At 39.9% G+C, this 23,761-nt stretch overlaps 1 protein-coding gene across 1 annotated transcript in view; it reads right to left on the bottom strand.

Annotated features, from left to right (window-relative positions):
- Nucleotides 1-1,230, bottom strand: part of ADGRB3 (adhesion G protein-coupled receptor B3) — a 498,176-nt gene extending 496,946 nt beyond the window's left edge. The window contains exon 1 of the mRNA XM_088137454.1: nucleotides 120-1,230. The gene's annotated coding sequence lies outside the window, so the exon portion shown is untranslated. The remainder of the gene's footprint in view (nucleotides 1-119) is intronic.
- Between the last annotated feature and the right edge of the window lie 22,531 nt (nucleotides 1,231-23,761).

Here is a 23,761-nt window from a genome sequence, read left to right as displayed (position 1 = left end):
GTGTCAAGCCCTATTGCCTCACCTTGCCTTTCTTCCCAAGCAAAAAACAGGCTAAGCTTCCCACCCCACCACCCTAGCCTAATATCCTACCACCTTCCCATTTCATGCATGACCCTTACCTTCCACTCCGAAAGCAGGCAGCTATGTCTCTAAGAAGATCCTAGCACCACAAGCACACGTCCCAAAAACAGGCACGGAGACATTCCCATTCTGGCGGAAGCATTGTTGCCCATTTTCCTCAGCTGGCATTCAAAATCAAAGCAGAAGAGAGGTGGCAGCGGGATAAAAATTAAAATGCTGGGGGGGGGGGAGGGAAACACTCAACCCAGCCAAAGGGTTTCTTCCAGATCTACAAAATTCAACCAAAGATAAAATGGGGGTAGAGCAGAAACCCAAACCGGATTGAGATGGGGGAAGGGAGACTGCAGGAGAAAAAGGAAGGGGGATAAAATGGACTTGGTTTAACAGCAGCTATCTTGTTTTGTTTTACTTGAAAACAGTCTAACCCTACAGCAGAGAGACCAGGCGAAAGAGGTGAGTCAGAAGGCAAACTCAAAGAGATCCACTTGCCCTATTGCAGATTTGTTGGCGGGCTTTAGCTCTTGGCTGTTGTCAGACTGCTTCTCGTTCCCTCTTCGCCTTCCTTCTCTCTTCTTCTTCCTCCTCCGGTTCTCAAATACCTGAGAGAAGAACCGTGACTGAGGACGGGGAAATTAATCTCTCTCTCGCTCGCTCGCTCGCTCTTTCTCCTTGGCCAAGGATGGCGAATAGCTGTTTCAAAAGGAAGGAGCAGGACTCAGTCGAAAGAAGAGAGAGTGATGAAGGTCTGGGTGAGCGCGGGAAGAGCGAGTTACTGTATCTGTGTGTATGTGTGCCCGAGTTTGTGTGTGAGTGCGTGTGTGTGCGCTCGCGCGCATGAGAGAAAATAGAACTGTCGTGAATGTGTGAGTGCGCTTTAGTGTGCGCCCGTGCGCTCGGCTTCCTCTCCAGTGGGTCTTCGTGTGTGTATGCGCGCGCGCGCTGCTTTCTCGCTGTCTTCCCAGTGGTGAGTGCGCCCGTCGCTCTCTGGAGCGCGGACGCGCCTCTGCGCGCTCACCAGGAATCTCTTCCTTCCCCTCTCCCGTTACACCAGACAGCGCGGGCTTTAAGCGCAACCGCCGTACGCTCTCTTCGGGGCTTCTCTCCGCGCCTTTCCACAATGTGCGCGCGGGCTTTGCGTGTGCCTGTGTGTGAGCGCGTGAGGTAAGCTTCCCTCTCAGCTCCGGCAAGTGGAGGCCGCCGCGGTGCAATTTTACACGTCACAGCTACTCAACCCTAAGCACGTCTTCCCTCCGTCCCCCTCCCCACAGCAACCCGGTCTTTTTTCTGCGTCTGGGAGGTTTTTCCAGAGTCAGTTCCCACACCGCTGTGTGGCCGGGTGCGAGCGAACCTCAGAGGCTGAGCAAGAGAAGGGGAGCGCGCGCGCGCGGGAGGAGAGAAGAAGAGAGGAGAGGAGTAAAGCAGCGCGGGCATTGATCTCTTTCTCTCCCCCGCCTTCTCTTCCAAAAAGAAAAAAAAAAAATCCTCCCGCCTTTGGTTTTTGCTGTTTGAGTACAGCCCTCTGTCGCAGCCCCGAGAGCTATCAGTTCGCCACCGCGATGCAGGTTTAAATGATCTGGCGCTCCGTGGAAAACACATCACAGGTCTCAGCTTTCAAAGTGCCGCCTTCCACAGTCGGGAACAATGGCCATTTTCTCCGCCAGGCTGTAATTAACACTTTGTTCTTTGCCCAAAATCTAGGGGCTCTCTGGGTTTAGAATTGTGGCTGCGCTCTTATGGCTGAGGAGAGATGCAATCAGCCTGCAACGGCAAGTGCTTCTGGACTCCTGCGATTTCTGCTCCCTCTCCTCTTTATTCTCTCCCTTTCCCCTACATTAACGTCTGTGGGAGGGCAGAGAGGGACGTGAAGGGATTATTTATTTATTTATTTGTTGCGCTGTTTTAATCGGTTTATTCGTGGCGATAGAAGCTTGCCTGCTTTCGTTTCTTTGTCGCGATAGGGGGATGCCTGATGGCGTAAATATGTAGCCAGATGTTCGATTTGTCTGTTTTTTGTTTTTTTTTTAACATCTACTATCCCCCGCCCCACTGGGATATTTTAACACCAATGACAGAAAACTGAATGGCCATTTGAAAGTAAGATTAGCCTGTCCGGAATAATTCCTGAAAGCAAGAGGGAGGAAGCTGAATGACAATAGGCACGAACGGACTTTCTTTTAAAAAAAAAATCATCAGAACTGCACTGCAGAAGAAAGGGAAGGCAGGTCAGCCGTATTATTGAACCATGAGGTTTGTCGATTGAATTCAGGGAACCCAGAGGAGTGGCACATAGCATCTGTGTGTGTGTGTGTGTGCACACGCATAACCAGAATGTGTAACCGGAAAAATGGAAAACTTCAAAGAATAAATACCAAGGACTGGTCTAAGGGTGGGGATGATGAAATCCGAAGAATGCGATGGAGATATCCAGAATGCAGTGTTAGCATCCATACCAAAAATTTATTATCTGAAATGGAAGCTCATTGAAAAGTAAAATGATAGAATCACAGTGAGTAGGGGTGTGGGAGGAATGGCAGTGAAATGATGATCACCCTTGATGGTATGAACTGATCTTGTCCAGAATGGAGTGTCAATGTGATGACAAATTAGAGTGGTAGTGGAAAAGCATGGGTAGTACAGTGAAATAACAGTATCTAGAGCACAATGGTTTGTCATTGCCCAATGTGACACAACAAAATGGATATTCCAAATGGGAAATCACAATAGGTATACTTTGTGGCAATGAGACATCTGGACTGGACAAAGCATTAAAAGAGGAATGACAGTGACACCATCAAGGCTTAAGGTGGCTTTGGACCCAGAGCAGAGTACAGCAATATGGCTGCTGAGCAAAATGGTGGGAGAATAAGGCTGAATGATAATTGGCTGCTATGGAATGAACACAATTACTCAGAAGCAGCTCTAAGAAATGGGTGAATGACTGCAAGCAGTATACAAAGGTGAGTTGAAAGAGAAAGTGGAGGTTACTGACAACACAGTAACCAGGTTGAATGACAAAAGGGAGAAAATGGAGCATCAACTGAATGTCAAGGGATCCCTTGGAATTAAAAGCAGAGCTTCTGGGAAAAAGGTGGGCTGATACTGAGAAAATAATGGCAATTGGAAGTAGGAATTGGGATGAAGGGTAGGTTGGAGGAGATCACAGAACAAACATCACCCTGATTGTCACAAGGCCTTTGAGGAGGAAACTCTAGGAATTTGAGGAGTTGATTAAAATGCCCGAAGAACATATTAATGGAACAATCTTAAACACGCATCATAGAGTTAAAGGGTATTTCTCCCAAATAAATGTTTGTAGGAATGTTACTGGGAATGAATGAAATACTATGGGGGGCTATGAAAAACTAATCACCATTTTAATGGTTAACAGAAAATGCAAGAATTACATAATCTTGGAAATCATTGATGTCAAGGACACAGGGTAGAATGAGAAAACAAGCTATAAGGAATTGATAGAATTATTTGATGAGTTCATAGAGACATGACAGAATAATAAAAATGTCTTAGGCACAAATTGGTAGACTGATAAGAAGATATATTTGACAGAAAAGACAGATCTCACTGGATCTGGTTAACAAATCTCACTGGAAGAGGTAAAGTGAAGCTCATGGAAACTGTGCATATTTGTGTGAGAGAGATGTGTGCCCAAGAGGAGGTAGAACTGATGGATATTTTGTAAAAAGAAATGTACAAGGAAGCTGTATACTGTATATCACTGGAAGCTGCAAAAGGCATAAATAAATAAGCCATTATAATTACTACTGATTTCCTCATAATCAATGTAGATTTCATAAAACATAAAAGACAGGTTCTTCCTCCCTTGGTACTTTCCAGATATGCTGGGAGAATTTCCTGCATGTGCTCCAACTGCAATTGTTTCAACATCTCTGATGGGCAATAGGTTGAAAAGTCTATAAAAGAAATGCAGTCTGAACACAGTAACTACAGTTTAGTGAACAAAAGTTAATGCACAGATCAGCTTTAGAAGTATCTTGCATAAATGGTGCAACATTTGCTCCTGCTCATCTGATAAAAAAATGTCCTGTTGTACTAACCAAGCTTCTGAACATGTCAACTAGAGAATATCAGAAGAACATGAAAATAGAAAACAAAAAATCTGATTTGCAAAAACATGAATTCTTTGTTAAAGGTACTAAGATTTATTAATTTTAATGAATACACTTTAATTCTTCCTTCCTCCAGAATCTCAGGAAATATCATAATATTCTCCCTAACATTTTATCATCATAATAGCCCAGTGAGATATTTTGGCCAAGAGATAGTGATTGGCTCATAAGCTTCAGTCTAATTTGTACCTATTATTTTACTCAGGAATCTGTTTGTTGCTGTGTGAACAAATGCACTTTATAAAGAAGTGAGAGGATCTTATAGACCCCTGGTTATTTTTATGAAACCATAAAATAAAATGGTATTTTATTCTTCCATTATTATTTTTTTAATGTATGGCATTTCTCCTTTAGAAGCCAACATTTCACTATTCTTCATAGAGACTATTCTTAATGGAGACATCACTTCATGCAATTTTGTCTGAATTCATACATAATGCTAATCCAGAATTTGACTGAATGAGCCAAAGCTTAGTCTTAACTGTGAAGCAAGTGTCTGTGTCATTCCATTATTTCCCATGCTTAACTTTCTATCTTGCAAAACATTTTTCTTCCAGCCTTCCCATTTGAACAGACCACTAGGACAGGAACACTGAGCTCTTTTAAATTTAACCAACATTGGTTTAATGCACGCATTTAACAGCCACTCATGCTTCTCTTGTTTTCTGTTCCTTACTTGTTTTCAATGATTATGCAGATGTATCAATTACTATAAGTGGGCATTTGGCCATCTATAATTCGTTTAGAATCTCCTTTTTTACAGCCTTCCTATTTAGTTCAGGTTGGCTGAAGTTAAGCAGTGGAACAAAACAATGTGGGCAGGAGTGAGGGAAAGGAAGCAGTAACTGTGAGCATGGATGTATTTGATTTCTTGAAAATCAGCTGCTCTTAGGTGAAGTTTCTCTTTCCTCTTGTTTCTTGTTATTTCTCTATCAACTGCCACCTGTTGAAATGTTCATCGGTGACTCTTCTTTTTTTGGAGAAAAAGCTTTTTAACAAAGGCTACCTAGAATAGGAATTATTTTGTTGCTTGTTCGCTTTGCTAAACTTTACACAGACTTTAGAGGGGACTTTGCTAAATCTGGCAATGTCACTCACTTTATATTTAATTGGTTAGCTGTAGGATGCATTTTTTTGCATGTCAGGAAAGATGCATTAACACTCTGGAGAATGTACAAGCCAATTATTTTTGAAATCATAATGGTTTGTTTGCTTTTTTAAAAAAGATACTGTTGCAGTTACACACTGCATGATTTCTGATTGATAACGTTACTGATCATAACCACATTTGACCTAAGGTACCAGAGAGGATAATATTTTCACTGTTCCTCAGTAGATATAATTTTGGAGATGTAAAAGTTGCAGATTGCTTCTGCTGATGTAAGTGAAGAGCTGGCAGTAAGATCTGCTCACTAGGAATTCCACAGACTTTCACTGATAAACAAATTCAGTACAAGATGTTAGTTATATGCAACATATAATTTATTGTATGGATACTTGGCAAAGTCACATTCACTATATCTGTGATCAGCAGCCACAAAGGTTCTTGTCTTTAGAATTCTTTGTTCACCCCAAATTCTTAAAAGAGTACACCATTACTGACACTATTTAGTATATGAGGATGTTTGCATTGGCTACTTGTATAGTAGTAGAATAAATATAGGATGCATTTCTTAATTTGTTATCATCATCATCATGATCACATTTATATTGCATTTTTCCACTAGAAATGAAGAAAAAGTGTATTGAGGTCTCTCATTTGATCTTCACAACAGAGGTTGGCCTCAGAAGTAATCACTGTTTCCAAATCACCTATTACCTCAGTTACTATTATAACTGAAGGGGGTTAAAACTGGGAGTACACTTTCATAGGTGTTAATAGGTCATATGAGAGCTGGTATAATGGTGAAGGTATAGGAATAAGAGTGGAAAGTCCACCTTAACTATGGAAGCTCACTGGGGGACTTTGGGTCAATCACTCTTTCAGCCCAGCCTACTTCACAGGGATGGTGTTGCAGGGAAAAATAGGAGAGAGCAGTATGTATGACACTTTGACCTCCTACTATAAAAGTCAGGGTATAAATCTAATACATTAATATTGAGGAAATGGATGTAAACTAAGTATTTAATAATATCTTCCTCAGCCATCATAACTTACACTCCATGGTACAGTTGATGGTATACGTTAGTTTTGATTATATGATGCCAGCAGACAGACAGCTGTGAGTGGGGGGTAACTCACAGCATTGTTTTCATTTTACATGGATGGACAACTTCCCCATCCATCCTTTCGCTGCAATTCTTTAAGAATGGCTGGAAAAATGGATGCACTGTATATATAGGGAAATCTTAGATAAAATATCACACAGATTAATGGCTCTTTCAATGCTGGGCAAGAAATAATGGTCTTGGGATAAATAATTGAGATGATATAATAGACATTCCAAAGCACATTTACAAGTAGATACTTTAATAGGAAACTATGAAAGATAAAAACATCTAAACAGTTTCAAGTATGCTTCCTTTTAGATCTCTTTAAAGGCTATTACGTTAAAAAAACCTGTATGGGCTCTATGTCAGTTGCTTCCACTTTTTTAAGAATATAATGGTAGCTAAGCTGCCCTGTACATAGTTTGAATCAATTACCAGGTTTCTTAGTACTCTGCTACTGGTTTTTGATAGGTTAATTTGTCATATTTGTAAATTAATTATGAGGTCCAGTTTTTTTTCATTCAAGGTAAATTTTGTATCAGTAAAATATGATAAGTAGTATCTGTAATTACCTATTTAATTCAGCCTACTAACCAGTAACAGCCTAGAGCCGTCCTTTGTAATTGCAGCTCCTGGCAATATACATAAACTATAATACAACCTTGTAACTTTCATTAAAGAGGTCGGCTTTGAAAGCTTCTCTGCATTTCTAAGGGATTCTTTAGTGGAAATCAATTAATGATTAAATGGCACAGCCTGATGATGATGATAATGATGATGATGGGAGTCTGCAACAAAATGTCATAACATCTCTAGCATATTATAAACTATAAGGAGCTCAAGCAGGGTACTCCCTCTCTCTCTAATGAATTTTCAGTTTTCTTTTCCCACTGACCTCCTGTAATGGTATGTGGGAATGACCTTGGGAGATAGGGGGAAGAGCAACATCCAGGGGAACAGTCAGATAAGAGGCAGCTTAGCCTGCAGCAGGAATGTGGGTGTGGCAAATGTCTCAGAAGGGGCCCTCCCTAGTTTCTTGGGCTGTAAAGGTGAAGGGGGAGAAATGTACTTTCAGACTTGCAAGATTCTCTTAACATAACCTTACAATAAGGTAGAATTAGTTCATCTGGGTGTGCTTCCTGTCTGGACTATCTTACAAGGCTGACACCTTCAGCATTCTAGCTGTTCAGTTCTGAACTGTTCTTTGGAGAGGTGAGGAAGGACCATCCATAGGTGCTTTTTTCATTAAAGCTATGTTAATCTCCAGGTTTTCCTGAGGATACAGGTTTGTTCTATAGTTATTTTCATTGGTTCAATTTTAGCTCCAGTCCTGCAAGCCTCTCCACTGGAGGCCCTTTCCCCATAAACGATTTATGGTGTCTTCTGGCACAATCTGGCCATCCCTATGGAAATAAAAAGTTGGCCATTACTACAGCACAATAGTTAGATGATGCTAGAAGACTCTATAAATCATTAAAGTGGATATGGCCTGAGTTTGTTGTTACAGAGAATAATATCTACTGAGCTGTTTAAAAAATCTGATACATAGGAGATATAATCCGGACAAACACTTCCACATGAGGACTTTGTGACAGTTCAAATCCATCTCTGAACCTGTGTTCCAACAATGTTGTAAAGGTAAGTAATATTATCTCTGACTCAGCCACAGTACATTTGAAAAGACAGAAAACCTAACATTTTCTTTAAAGCAATGCAATTCTCTCAAGTTTATGAGTATTTTGTTTCCCCATTTGTAGAAATGTTTGTCTCAAACCTGCTTTCTGGCTCCTGGCCTTCAGCAGCCTTAGTAGATCTTTCACAGGAAAAGGGGGTTTGACAGCTTTGCAGTTCCCCCCATAAGATCTGTTAAGATTTTAATGTTTATTTTTGCATAAATCCAGACAAATGCACACAAAATGAAGGATATAAGATGGAATGTGAGTAAATATACAATATATTTTATTTATTTTGCATTAAGTGAGGGGGGGGGGATTTTTGTTTCTCCAAATCCTCTGGAAGCTCAGGGCACAACAATTCTTATTCTCATTGTTGCAAGATTGGCAGAGGAAAAGATGAATGTGGATCATCTTCAAACTGGTTTTGAGAGATTGGGGAATAGAAAATGGCAATATAGAAGTAACCTGAGTCTCATAATTTTCAGTGAAAATATTACATGGATGTTCTTGCTTTGAAATGATTGCATTTTAAAATGGATTTTGGCTGGATTGCGTTGGAACACTAAATTTCTGGATCCATCTTTACATCGTTTATATTCAGATCACCAACATTTGACAACTTTATTATTTCCATATGGAAATGAAATGGGTGATTTTCATGCAACTGCCTAAGTTTTGATGCATACGATATCCAAATTTGAAAAACAACTGATTAGTATACTTTCTAGGGATGTACAAAGTATTCTAAAAAGCATCTCATAACATCCAGAAGTGGAAACAAGCATATATCTTTGAATCACTAAAGTAGCCATGTCTTTTGCAAGATTTGCATGGTTGCAAATGGATTTGAAAACTATTCCTGCCTGTTTCTGCATGTGTGTGCATGTGGTTTTTTTTCCCAATTTGCTTTCCCAAGTAAGGAAAGTGCTCCTTACTAAGCTTTTCTGAATGTTTTATATACTCTAATACTTTGTGTCTTGGCAATTTTGCTCTTCTACACAAGCAGTGCTGTTTCATTAAGCAACCGCACATTGCCCTGCTGTTATAGTATTTAAGTTTGCACTTCCAGAAAAGTGCACTGCTAAATAGACATCTAAGGAGATGCTAAACAGAGAACTAAGAAGAATCATATCACCCCCAGACTTTGATATATATCAGCCCAAAAACAATGAGCATAATCTAGTTGAAATCACACAGTTCTAAATACATATGGCCACCCATCTACCAGAAGGAACTTTGGATGGCAAGTTCCTCAAATCTCATTCATGAGAGTCAAGTAGTGTTCTTTCACCCTTTCACTGAAGGATAAGTGGAATAGGGAGGGGGATAATCCTCCTACCCTTTGCAGCCATGTGCAGTATCTAAATCTATTACAGAGAATTTATCAACCTGCTGGAACAGATTGTAAGCAGAGAACTGGTCATCACTGTTCTGCATTTGGAAGTCTTGCAAATGTCCTTTTGTTGGTAGCTGGAGTCAATCCTAGATTTCAGTTTGAGCAACATGATATGTGCTTAGCTAGAATAGTAAAATTAATAGAAAATAGGTAATAATTAAGGCGCCAGGCTAGAAACTGGGAGACTGGGAGTTCTAGTCCCACCTTGGCACAAAGCCAGCTGGGTGACCTTGGGCCAGTCCTTTTCTCTCAGCCCTAGGAAGCAGGCAAGGGCAAACCACTTCCAAAAAACCTTGCCAAGAAAACTGCAGGGACTTGCCAAGGCAGTCACCAGAAGTCAATACTGACTTGAAGGCACAATATATATACAGTATGTAATAATTAAGAACTGAGTTGAAGCTCAGTTCAAGTAAGCCTTAATATTTAGAAGGATTTAATTCTGAGTACTGAGTTACATAGGATCAGATTTACTCAATATGTTGTATTGCAGAAGAGAACTGGGAGCTCTTCAGCTATTGCTGTATCACAACTTCCAGCAGTCCCAGCCACCATAGCCAATGATGAGGGATTCTGGGAGTTATAATTCAGCAACTTATGAAAATCCCACATCTCTGGTGGAGGGGGTAATGTTTGGAATTAAAACCAGGATAGAAGGTATGAATGCATATCTTCAGTCAGTCATCAGACTCACTAGATAATCTTAAACTTTTTTTTCAGCTTATGTTATTTTCGAGGCTGTTATAAAAATCATATTGGATAATTTCATGAACTCTGTCCTGACCTTCTAGGAAGTAGGGTAGGATACAAATAAATACAATGCACATAAAAATCTTAGCTTTGAGGCAGATATTTTCTTTTTGCTATATTTGGGAACCAATCACTGCAACTGAACATACAGAAGTAATGACTTTATTGTATTATTCAGGATAAATGGGCTTTTAACAGCCCATAGTGTATGTTGGAAGCAACATGAAAGTTCTCAGGAAGAATGTGTGAATGCAGTGATATTAGAATTCCATTGCTATAATTTATGGCAGGACTTTCATTTCTGCCAAGGAAAAGGTATGCATTCAAAAGGGAATTCAAGGCAACTCTCAAGATCCTGAGTAGGAACTGATATGGAGCCTGTCCTCCTCTTCTTAAAAATAAGGATTTTTTGTGGGATTAGGTGGGATTGGGAAAGAAAGAGGAATAGGAACTAAATAAATATTTCTGAATATTCTTCAATGTAGAAAACCCATTGAATGCTAAATATTTAGCGTGGGTCCTATTTTGGGCAGAATGGGACAAGAGCTTCAATTTTGTGGGGTTATGAAAAAGCACCATTTAAAAAATGAAAGTGAATTTAGTTATATTTTTAGTACCCAGAGAAGGTCAGGTATTTGTAAGGTTTCCTTATCAGGTATCAAAATAACTTGGCTGACCTTTGGTTCAGGCACCTTGACTTGAAGGAGGTATGTCATCTGCTCCAATATCTTGGACCAGCTCTTTCAATATACACACTAAAAATAGTCATTCATCTCTGGGATTATCAGAATGGGCTAGCAACACCTCTTCTTGCTGCATAGTATTTGTGTTTACTGTGACCAATATTTATGTTCTAAGATACTGCTATGTACTGGCACATTCTTTTGGTGGAACATTTCTTGGGGATGTCCACTGAAGGGCAATCATCCCAAGCCAAATGACTTACTTTTGTATTAAAATCTTGATTTATCTTGGTTGTCAACAAAAGGAAAAAGCATTGCATTTAGTATACACATAATACACAGAGAAGCATTTTTAAGTTTAAAACATTTTCAGTGAAAGATAGCCAAACATGTTTTCCTTTCATACTGAAATTGATGGGAAATGCTGAAATACTTTAAAATATTTTAAAGAAATGCTCTCACTATTAAATGGAAAACTAAATAGTTTTTTCCCCTTATTTTTAAGAAAAATAAGCCTTGTTGATTTTATTGCAGTAATGAGCGCTAGCATATGGGGAAATTAAATCATTAAATACTTCCTTAGCTTTTAGGTCTGAAAAAGTTTCCTGTTGCCCTCATCATCATGCTTCAAAAATCTGATTTATCTTCTTTCCTCCTCTTCCTCCTCCTCCTCTTCCTCTTGCTGTAGCCTTCTAAAATTCAAGCACAGCATTTTTAACATACATTTTACTACAGATGTTGCATGCATTGGTTCTATAAATTTTATAGAAATTTTATGAGAATTAATAACTTAATTCTAATGAGACTGCTTCCTTTTTAATACATGTTCCATGTATTTGAACATTTTTCAGCTCCGTCTTCTTTTCCTTCCCTGCTCCAGCAGCATACTTTGCTAAACAGAGTGTACAACCGGTGACCAGGTATCCAAATATCTGTGAAAATGGAAAAAGGCCCAAAGAAAATAAGGAATTTTTAATCTGAGATAATCATAAATGTTATCAATTCCTTGATAACAATGAATGTTTCCTGGTTTTGACACAGCACTATCTTACATGTATCTAAAATAACTAAGTGGTGAAAGGAGACAGATAATTTTAGTAATGTTTTCAGCTTTAGGAACATAGATTTTGAAAAGCTATAGAATTTAGGATGCTGCTGCATTCCATGTATCAGCTACAAATGCACATTGATATTAAAACTAAAATGACTTATAGAACCCTAACCTAATTTGAGACTAGGTTATTTCAACATCACTTTTCTATGTCAACCTCTTGAGATTTAAAATCATCAGCAAGCCGTAGAGAAACTACCTTCTTGATGGCCATTTCAAAATTTCTAGTCTGGAATTTTCTGCCATGGATTTTGGTATCTAAGCTAATTGTTGCTGAAGCAGGTTTTAATATGGGCCTTGTATGGTTTTATTTGATGTTTTAGTTATACTTCTGTGACTTTGTATTTATTGTTAAGATCACCTAAAGATTTAGTGGAAAGGAAGATACACATGCAATAACTAAAACAATTAGGAGTTTGTAAATAAACATGACTAAGGAGTTGCCAGGAATTACTTTCATGTGTAGCTTTTAAGTAAATACCTATTTCTATCTTCCATGTTTTTAGATATCATTATGAACTTCACTAAACAAAACTGAGATTGGAAGATGAAAATGAATACATAGAAGCAGGGAGGCACTATACAATACAACTTGTGCAATAGTACTATCCTGTACTCAAAACACTAGTTGAAGCACTTTCTAATATTACTTTCCTTGACTTTTTCCTAAATGATCAACAAACACTTTGTTTAAATAAGTTTCAAAATTCAGTATCCAAATAGTTTAAGTCATTTAAATGAAATGTAGAATAATTGCTTCTTTATTTCCTTCTTTCAAGTGACTTTTGCTTTCTTTGGACACTGGGGTTATGCTGTTGAATATGTTTCATTCAGAGGTTGTTCAGTAACATGTACTAATCAATGGATGAAATGTAATTATGTCCCATAATCAATCATTTCTAGCACTCAGGGTGCATTTTCAGAATAACTCCTTGAGGTTCATGATATCTATCTTCCTTCCTTCCTTCCTTCCTTCCTTCCTTCCTTCCTTCCTTCCTTCCTTCCTTCCTTCCTTCCTTCCTTCCTTCCTTCCTTCCTTCCTTCCCTCCCTCCCTCCCTCCCTCCCTCCCTCCCTCCTTGACTTACTGTATTAAGATGCCATGAAATAAATTCTCCACTCATTCAATGTAGCATACTATATAGAAAACTCAGTCTCCTTCTCTCAGTTCAACTGTAATCAGAAGCTGGAAATAAATAGTTTGCACTCAGTAGATGGATGTCATGGGCTTAAATCCATACCTTATGACTAAAGAACAGTTCTATAGAGATGAATAATATAAAATGGAGGCCATAGTTTTCCTGTTCATTTTCTAAATGCACCCAAATCCTCTTTATATTAAGAAGGGGTTTTTTTTTTTAAATGTCCTTTCTTCTCTGGTATTATTTATATTCTATAAAATATTATCTGGTCATTAATCAACCTGAAGTATAATGAATAAAATCTCCCCTCAAAACTCCCCTCTTTGAGTTTGGCTTACTTCTGAAGAACCTGGGAAAAATACTGAATCCCTTTCCTTTCCTTCTTCATTGACTGTACAAGTTGTTTAGCAAGTGATATTTTTCTACTGATAGATTTTTGTAATCCTAGGTCATAAATGTACTAGAAGAGATGGAAAAGAAAAGGAAAAAAGACTCTATAATTAAGATCACGTATAAGCCTTGATTCTCAGATTTTCATTATGTAATGTGTATATGAGAGTTGATTGCTCCAATGAGAATTGCCTTAGGACAGCAAAGAACAGCAGAGCCGTGACATTGGCACAAATCAGATGTATATTTGCATAGACTGGCAGCCACCAAAGGACTGAATACAGATAGTCCTCATTTAGCAACCACAATTGGAACCAGCGACTCAGTCATTAAGTGAAGTGGTCGCTAAGTGAAACCACTCCTGTGCTTATGATCTTATTTCAGCTTTCCTTTGCTTTACAGACTGTGAAGATTGTGAATGTGAGGATTGATCGTAAGGTTACTTTTTCATCACCATCGTAATTGCAATGGTCGCTAAATGAGGCAGTTGCTAAACAAGAACTACCTGTACTCCTTTCGTTGCCCTTGAATTGCATACTACACCTTTTCCCCTTCCTTCTTCCTTTACAGTAACACCCTGGTTCTGACATGTCCATCTTGGTGATCTCAAGCAACGACACCATTACAAGCAAAATGGAAAACAGTGTTTATTGTCATTTTACTAACCAGGTTTAAGATAACTAGGGTTGGAGGACTTACAAAGGGAAGGGTAAGAGAAGGTGATTGTTTCCATATTAACACTCTAATGCAGTGCTGTGAATTAGCATTATCCCAAATGTTGATTAGGACAATATGTCATCTTATGGATTAATCATTCTTTGCAGCAATGTACTCCTAAATACATAGAAAAATTGGAAAATTGACATATGGTCAAATTTGTAATAATCTTTATGTGCTAGGTCACCACATCTCAGGTCATCTCTGCAATCTATTAATATATAAGGAATAGAAATTCTAATATATTTTCTATCACACAAAAGAGAAAAAAAGCAAGCGCTCTATTGTCTCCTCTCTCCGATTATTGTTTTCTGTTTCCATTTTACAGGTATATCCATCTTCTATAAAATGATAAATATTATTTTGGGTGGATAATAATGTCATATGGGCCTGTATGTATTTTTCTAGAAATTTATCTCTCCCCAGAAGCAATTATTTTAGCATTATTCCTGTCAAAGCTGTTTAAACAGACTGATTCTTTAAAAGTTGGCAACACTTGTTTGAGTTCTCATGCAAATGAAATCACACTGAATTTAAATAGGATCACCAGAATGATGCACTTTCTGTTCTTCCTACTTTTGTCTTTCAGTATGTGCCTTTAGAATTTGCCATTGCATTTCAATAACTTTTTATTTCCAAGACATTGCAGAATCCAAGTATTCTCAGCATTCATTTTAAATGCCCTTGTTTTCAAAGATTTCCGGTTATTCTAGATTCATCTGCACAGAGATGAAGGCAGTTCTTGATTAGTAAAATTAAAAATGACCAAGATTTAGTTATTTATTTATACTTCATATTTATAACCCACCATAATCACATATGGATTATTGGTAGCTCACAACATGAATAACAATAATAAAGCCAACAGTAAAAAATGAGCAAACCTATATTCTAAGAGGAAGTGAAAGAGACCAAAGCTGACATATAGTAGCCCAGATTTTCCCAACCTATTCAGATGTGTTAGAGTTCTAGTTCCCAGAATTTTGAGCAGATATGCTGCTAGGGATTCTGGAAACAGAAATCCAGAACATCAAGAAAGAATAGAAAAGGAGTTGATTACAGTAATATAATGGGAATGTGATATCCTAGAAAGGGGCTGGCCATTTGTTCTGTTCACCAGAGATGTTCTGTTGTCCTCATTTCTTCTCTTCCAATCTTTTGCTCTTTTTGCCTTTTTTCTTCATCCTTTAATCTTCCTTCCAGATTAATTCAGGCCTGCTCCTTTCAGTTCTTTACCCAGACTGCTTCTTGCTCCCTTAATTCTTAACCTCTCCACCTGGGACTTTTGCCTACTTAAATTTGCTTTTATACTTGGGAGACTAAAACTGAAGAAAATGTGGCAATGGAAAAACTTACTGTATATTAGCAGAAGTCTAATCTGGAGATGCAGTGAATTTAACACTTTATTTAAATATATATGTATTAATTTAATTTAGAGTTTTAATATTTTTATATATTTATATTCTATCTCTATCACATGGAAGTTGACTTTCAGACAAAGAAAATTGACTTACAATCAAAAGACTTATTGTTTGGCATTGGAAACAGAAACACATGACTCCAGTTATTCAGTGGTTTGCAGAATTGATTAATATATATCAACTATGGATGACTATATTGAATTGAGGCTTCAATTGATTGCAATATGTATATCTGTTTTGTATGTTTTTGTTTCTTTTTTCAGCTTTTCCCCTCTTTTGTATAATTTTGTGGATTCCTTTCCTTTGTTTTTTGTGTTTAATAAAAAAAAAATAAAACTTAAAACCATTACATGAACAGAGTCTAAAAAACAAATAGAAATCAGACCAAGACTGCTGTATTGACAGCAAGATTTCTCTTTTCTATGTGCCAGATTTATTCTTGCCGCTGTCAACATATATCTTAATAAATTGTGATGCCTTTCATTTATGTTCTCAGGGATCATACCTAATAAAGATATTTGTGGTTTCAATTCAAAATTTATTTTCAGAATTTTCTGGGTATTTTGGTATATTTCCTTCTAGTACTTTAGGTTTTTTTTTATTATATATATATATATATATATATATATATATATATATATCTCCACCATATATGATAAAACATTCCTCCTTTGTTGTGGCATTTCCAACATTTATTTATTTATCCATCTTGGCAATTGTTGACAGAGTTATATATTCCATATGTGGAACATTTTGTACCAATTTTCCCTCAGATTTTAGCTTGGCGTAACTTTTATTGATTTTTTCCCATAAATCTTCCCATTGATTCACTGTTATTGCTTGTTTAAAATTTTGCATTCATTTTATCATACAGTTTTTTATTTGTTCTGTCTCCATATGATATTTAAATAGCATGCTGTAGATACGTCCTAATAAATGATCCTGATTCTATATAGGTATTCAAATTCTGTCATCTTTTCCAAAGTCCCTCCTTCTTCTCTAAGATTGCTTTTTATTTTTCTAGTTATTTGCAAATATATTAACCATGGTAGATTCCTTCCTTCATTAAGCAATTGTCAGAATCTGCTGCAGTCAAGATATATATCAACTAGAGGACTGCTTTATTAGTATAGTAAATGCTGTGGTATACTTTGATTTTAGAGAATGTTTTCTTATCTTGCTTTGATTCTGCCATTTTCACTGGTGGGGGCGGGGGGTGGTGGTGAAAGCAGACAGAACCTGAGGAAGATTGAAGACCAGGAAGAAGATGTGTTATCAGGAATTGGGATGTACAAGGCCACACATCTGTGAGAACCAAAAGTGGCACGTAGACTGAAGGGGGGACAAGGGGGGCAAAGTAGAGGGAAAATTATGTAGGCTTTAGTTTTAGCAATGCTTGGCTTACAGCTGCATGTATCCTCCAATAAATGAAGTCTTTTTTGAATCTGCTTTGGATTTCAAGAGATTTGTCTGTATTGGGGCTTGAACATTGTAGACCTGACAGCAATTCTTGTTGTGTCTTTGGCCTATATGTTGAGTCCAGATGTATCATGTTGGCATATGTAAACCTTTCAATTTATTAATTGTTTAAGACTTGTCTATCTAAGAGGCTGTGTCCCTGTTTCATTTCTAACTTAAAATTATTAAGATGTTTAGGAGAAGCTGTTCTGAAGAGACAATTCTCAGAGTCCTATTTGTTGGACTTGCAGGAAATAATGAGATTGTTTTAAAAGTATAAATATAAAATGTAGCATATGCAATACTCCAGGTTATGATTAGTACTCAGTCTTTCTGATTTTAGAGAAGGTATGAAGTGACATCTTAATTTGGTGCTTTAAATTGGTTTAAATTGTATTGTTATTTTTAATGTTTTAGGATGTTCTTATTACTCTTGATATTTTTTCTTATACCTCTTTGGTAGATTTTATAGAAAGAACAATTACATATACAAATGCACACATAAATATAATATAGATTTTAAACATCATTTACTATAATTTGATATTAAGCAATTTTGACTTATTTTAATAGAATAGTTAGGAATTTCTATCCTATATATATGTGAACATATATGGGTTACATTTATATATCAAGTTGTAAATGTACAAACCAAGGTCTGTATCAAAAGTATATTATTTATTTGCTTAGCACTATGCAAAATTTAATATAAAATAGTCTCTGCCTGTAGACTTACATTCTGTGGTTCAAAACAAGATACATTAACAAAGAAATGAATACTGTATAAGCAAAATTAATGTTGAAAATAATAGTGAACACATTTAACTTAAAGAATAATACATAAGTGGTTCCATTAACCCTTCACATGTCATTGAATTTATAAGCAACCTTTCTGAACAGGGCTATTACTGTCCTGAAACATTTACATTATATTTAGATTGACTGTAAATGTCAGCCCTGAAACAGAAAAAGACCTTAGATGTATGGAAACTGCATTTATATCGTGTTGCTGGAAGGAATTTGAACACATGCTCAGATGGTTCTTTAATTTATAATTCTCATTCTGACCTGATACTTGGGACTATGTGCAAGATCTGATTCAAAAAATGATCCTTATCAACCTAATGAAAAGGAAGTGGGTTAGAGTATACCTACTTGCTCTCTCCCTCAAGTAAATGAGTTGTGGTCTCATCTACTATATTGGAGTATATTGATTTAAATGAAGTTCTACTTTGGGATATATGAGATTCTATATGGAACTATTGGGCACTGCATGATCATTTTCTCATTTTTAAATTTGGATTCTGTCTGGACAGGTCTGACTGAGGGGTTGGGGCCTTGTTTTGTAGTGTGATCTGGGATGAGTTTGCACTGCTGACTCCTGAAAAAGTGGACAGGGTTTTCTATACCATCAGTTGGCCTGTTTATTGGACCCAGGCCTTTCCTGGGCCTTGAAAGGAGCCAGGGAGATGACTTGTGGTTGGGTCCATGCTGTAGTTTCAGCATCTTTGAGGATTAGGTGGTACCTCCTTCCTTGAAGGAAGTAGTGGTGTGCCACCTCCTCAAGAAGCCATCCTGGGCTCAACTAGATAACTATTTCTCTGTCTCCAATCTCTTTTTAGGGAAGGTTACTGAAAAGTGGTTGTTGTACAGTTGGTGAGAACCCTGGAGGAAATGGATTATCTAGAATCAGGTTTCAGGCCAGGATTTAGTATGGAGACACCCTTGGTTGCACTTGTAGATGATTTGTGGCAAAGTCGGGATGGAGGTGGTGCATTCATCCTTGTGCTCCATGATTTCTCAGTGGCTTTTGATACTGTTGATCATGGTTTCCTTCTGGGCCAGCTCTAGGGGTTGGAAATAGGGGGCACCATTTTATGGTGATTATCTTCTTTCCCCCAGGGCCAGTTTCAGTTGTATTGGTAGGATAGCAGAGGTCAGTCCCTAGGTCCCTCCTTTATGGAGTGCCTGTCAGGTTCAGCCCAAGAAACTTCACGAGACAGTACTGGAACAGCTCAGTTACTTTATTAGCTTGCACCTGCTAGACAGAATCTCTCCAGACTAACTCTAACCCCCAAAGTCTGCAACTAAACACTCCAAATTCCTTAGGGTGGTGCTGGTCTCATCCTCTTCGCTTTCCCACACTCAGGCTGGGGGCTGAGGAGATGCTTTTCTCCATGAACTTGAACCTCCATCACATCACCCCCCTCCTCCACTTTCATCCTCCCCCTCTGAGTTCTCATGAGAGCTGGGCAGTGGCGGTAGAGATGAAAAGGCAGGTGGTGATGCTCTGTCTGAGTCTCCTGGCTCCTCCCCCAATCCATCCAATTGGTCCTGCAAAACAGCTACATCATTAGTAGAATCAGCCCCCCTCCCCACTACAAAATGCAACCCGGAAGTGGAAGACTGTGGGCTCCTTTCTCCAGCCCTCTCCTCCCCTAAGGCCACCACCAAAACTTCCTGTAGCGAGCTGTCGACGCCCTCTGCATGCTGATTAACCACTGGTGCACAGGGCAGCATGTGAGGCTTCGGCTTGCTGGGGAAACACCGATGGAAGTCACTGACCAGCTCTGGGGCATGGACTTTTTTGCATTCTCCCAGGAACACTCCGCTTCAGGATAGCCCTTCCGACGCACCAGATACTGAACTCCCCTTCCTTTCCTGCGAGAGTTCAAAATTGCCTCCATCTCATACTCCTCTTCTCCTTCGACCATGACCAGTGGGGGTGGGGAAAGCTGCATTCTCAAGGGATTTGGTGGAGCCTCCTTAACTAGCAAGGAGTGGTGAAAAACTGGATGGACCTTCACTGAAGGTGGCAGTTGCAAGCAGAAAGCCACCTGGTTCACTTGCTGCAACACCTTAAAAGGCCCAACAAACTGAGCGTCAATTTTCTAGATGGCCTGGTAGAAGCTAAGAACCTGGTAGAGCACACCTTGTCCCCTACTGAAATCTGTGGACCTTTCTGCCTGCGGGCATCAGCAGATCTTTTGTACGCCTCTTTCACCCTTGCAAGTTGGTTCTTCAACAGCTGCTGAGCTGCCTGTTGCTCTTTAAGAAAATGTGCTGCACCCAGCACCCCTCCTTGAAGCACAGTTTCTGGCAACACCTGCAGATTCACCCTGTACAGCGCCTGAAAAGGGGACATCCCAGTCGATGAGTGCACTGAATTGTTATAGGAGAACTCTGCCAAGGGAAGAAGTGAAGTCCAATTGTCTTGGCAGTATGTGGCATAGCATCGCAAATACTGCTGCAACACCTGGTGGGTCTTCTCCACCTCCCCATTGGTAGCCAGATGATGGGCAGGATACATGTGAAGGCGGACCTTCAACAGCCCAAAAAGAGCCCTCCAGAATTTAGAACTGGCTGCCTCTGTCACTTATTATCCAATTAACCATTCCTCTGAATCGGAACATGTGATCCAAAAAGTGCTGCACTGTGGCTTGAGCAGAAGGCAGCCCCTTGCACAGTATAAAATGAGCCATCTTAGTAAATAAGTCCACAACCACCAGAATAGATATATAACCCTTCACCGGAGGCAGATCAGTAATAAAGTCCATTGACACTGTATCCCAAGGCTGGGGGGGGGGGGGGGGTGTCTAAAGGCTGCAACAGCCCAGCAGGCCTCCCATGGAGAGGCTTAGCTGGCCTGCACACGTGGCAAGATGCAACATAATCTCTAATGTTTGCAGCCATTTTCGGCCACCAATAGTCTCTCAGAGTTCTGTGCAGAGTTTTAAAACCCCCTCCATGGCCCGCTGTCTCATTATTGTGGCAAAGCTGCAAGCCCTCCTCCCGTAGAGACAAAGGTACATATAACCTACACCTGTGCCAGAGTTGCCTTTCTTCCATTGAAAAATGGGAATCCGCACCCCACCGGGCACCCTGGAGGTCATCCATCCAGGCCCTTGTGAAAGGGTCCTGCACCTGTTGTGCCTTTATCCTCGCAAGTAAGTCTTCTGCCTGCCGACTAGCTCCCAGCTTCTCTCCTGCACCACCCAAGTCTTTAAAGTTGCGAGGCTGCAAGATCGCGGCACGCAGCGGAAGCAGTTGCTCAGCAATGTATTCCGGCTTCCGTGAAACCACGTCCGGCAACAGGTTACATGACCCTGGAACATACGTAATATAAAAGTAAAAATGTGAAAAAAACTGACTCCACCATACTTGCTGAGGAGTGAGAGATTGTGAGCTCTGCATCGCTTCCAAGTTCTTATGGTCCATGCACACTTGCATGGGAAACCTCGCCCCTTCCAGCCATTGCCTCCATTCCTGGAAGGCTGCTTTAATCACCAGCAACTCCTTGTTGAAAATATCGTAGTTTCTCTCCACGGGAGAGAGTGTGTGCACGGCAGCAACCTCCCCCCACTCCCCTCTTCAGCTTGCAACAGGACTGCCCCTATCGCCACGTCAGAAGCGTCCCTGTGTAGGACAAACTGGCAGGAAGGGTCGGGGTGAAGGAGGAGAGGATGGGAGGGAAAAAGCTGCTTTAACTGCTGGAAAGCCACCTGCTCCTTTTCCGCCCAAGCAAACTTCTTCCCTTTCTTTAACAGCTGTGTGAGGAACTTAACCCACTCAGCAAAATTCGGGATGAACTTTCTGTAGAAATTAGCAAAGCCCAGAAAACGCTGCACATCCTTCACATTATGAGGTGGGTGCGAAGACAACACTGCCTGCACTTTAGCTGGATCTATTTGCAGTCCCTCTGTTGAAATTCTGAACCCCAAATAATCCAACTGAGGCAAATCAAACGCACACTTCTCCAGCTTGGCAAAAAGCTTATTTTCTCTCAGTCTCTGCAACACATTTCTAACGTGCATCGTGTGCGACTCAGCATCCCTGGAATATATCAAAATGTCATCCAAATAAATCACCACATAGGAATCAATTATGTCAGAAAAAAAATCTGATTCATAAATCTGGAAAACACTGCCCCACAATTAGAAAGCCCGAACGGCATCACTGTATATTCATATTTTCCATACCTTGTATCAAAGGCAGCTATGTACTCATGCCCCTTCTTGACCCGAATGAGGTTTTATGCATTTCTAAGATTAAGCTTTGTAAAAATGCAGGCTTTTTGCAGCTGGTCTAAGAGATCTGATATCAATGGCAGTGGATAATGATCCCTTATGGTTACTTTATTTAGGTCCTTGTAATCATGGACTGTGCACATGGGAGTTCCCCCACTAGAACCAGCTCCCAAAGTCTGCAGGTCTGGTTTCTTTGGCACAAAAAATGGGGCTGAAGCTGGAGACTTTGACGGTCTGATAATACCTTTCTTTAAATTCACATCCAGGTAGTCCTTGAGAATAGCTAACTCTTTTGCAGACATGGGATATTGGCACTTGGCTGGGATTTTTGCCCCTGGCTTCAAATCAATTGTGTAATCACAGTCTCTATGGGGAGGCAGAGCTGTAGCCTCCTCTTCTCCAAAAATGTCTGCAAAATCAGCATACTTGGCAGGCAAACCTCCTACCCCTGCCTGGATGCTTCCCTGGGAAGTAGGGAGGATGGCTCCCTGTGCTTTGTGGTGTTGACAGTCCGGAGAGGAAAATGAGATTGTTCCTGCAGTCCAGTCTATGCTAGGGTTGTGCAGTCTAAGCCATGAAGTACCTAACACCACCAGCACCTGCAAAGATGCCGTAACATACAGGGGCAAGAGTTCTGTATGATCGTTGATGGTCAACTGCAAGGGCATGGTAGACTGTACCACTGGAGTCGCCCTCAACGGCTGGGCGTCTATAGTCTCTACCTCCATGGGTTTCTTTAAATCCACCATAGGCAACTGCCACTTATGCACGGTTTAAATATCTATGAAGCTTGTGGTAGCCCCTGAGTCTATAAGTGTGATGGAATGGACTTATGAAGGCCAGGCTCAGGGAGATAAGCGTGTTCTTAGCCCCCAGCAGGAGCATGGGAAGTTCAAGAAGATGAGGCTGGCACCTCCCTAAGGAATTCACAGTGTTATGGCTGGCTGGCTTGGGAATTAGGGTTCAGTCTGGGGAGACTGATGTCAGGTTCAGCCCAGAGAACTCCAAGAGACAATGCAAATACAGTTCTGTTGTGTTTATTAGCTACAACCTCCAGACAGAAAACCTCCCCAGACTGAATCCTAGTTCCCAAGCCAGCCAGCCACAACACCGTGAATTCCTCAGGGAGGTGCCAGCCTCATCCTCTTGAACTTCCCACACTCCTGCTGGGGGCTAAGAACACGCTTATCTCCCTGAGCCTCCAACTCAATTTTGGAGCCAGAATCCAAGGTTACTGTGATGAGTACTAGTATGAACACCTGCCTGTTGTTTCCAGACTGAGCTCTCCTTAATTGTTTGATGCCCCCCCCCCCCATGAGCTCTGAAGAGAAGAGCTCTGCAAGTTTCCCTGCTGTGGCGCTGGGACTGAAGCTGCATGCTTGGTGGATGACTGCTACGTGCGCTTGGCCCCTGCCGGCGCACCCCTCACCGGACATGCTCTCACCATATGCCCTGGGGCTCCGCAGTAAAAACCCAGTGAATTTAAAGTAACAGCAAAATTTTACTGGTTACAATGTACATTTGTTCTCTCTCACACATACACGCACACATTCATCTA

The sequence above is a fragment of the Python bivittatus genome, unplaced genomic scaffold, assembly GCF_059951505.1.
Source record: "Python bivittatus isolate LINGU-HERP-01145 unplaced genomic scaffold, Pbiv_v1 ctg000020_np1212, whole genome shotgun sequence".
NCBI classification, from domain to species: Eukaryota; Metazoa; Chordata; class Lepidosauria; order Squamata; family Pythonidae; genus Python; species Python bivittatus.
The sequence above is the reverse complement of the archived record's forward strand: the minus strand, read 5'-3'. Positions and strand labels throughout refer to the sequence as shown.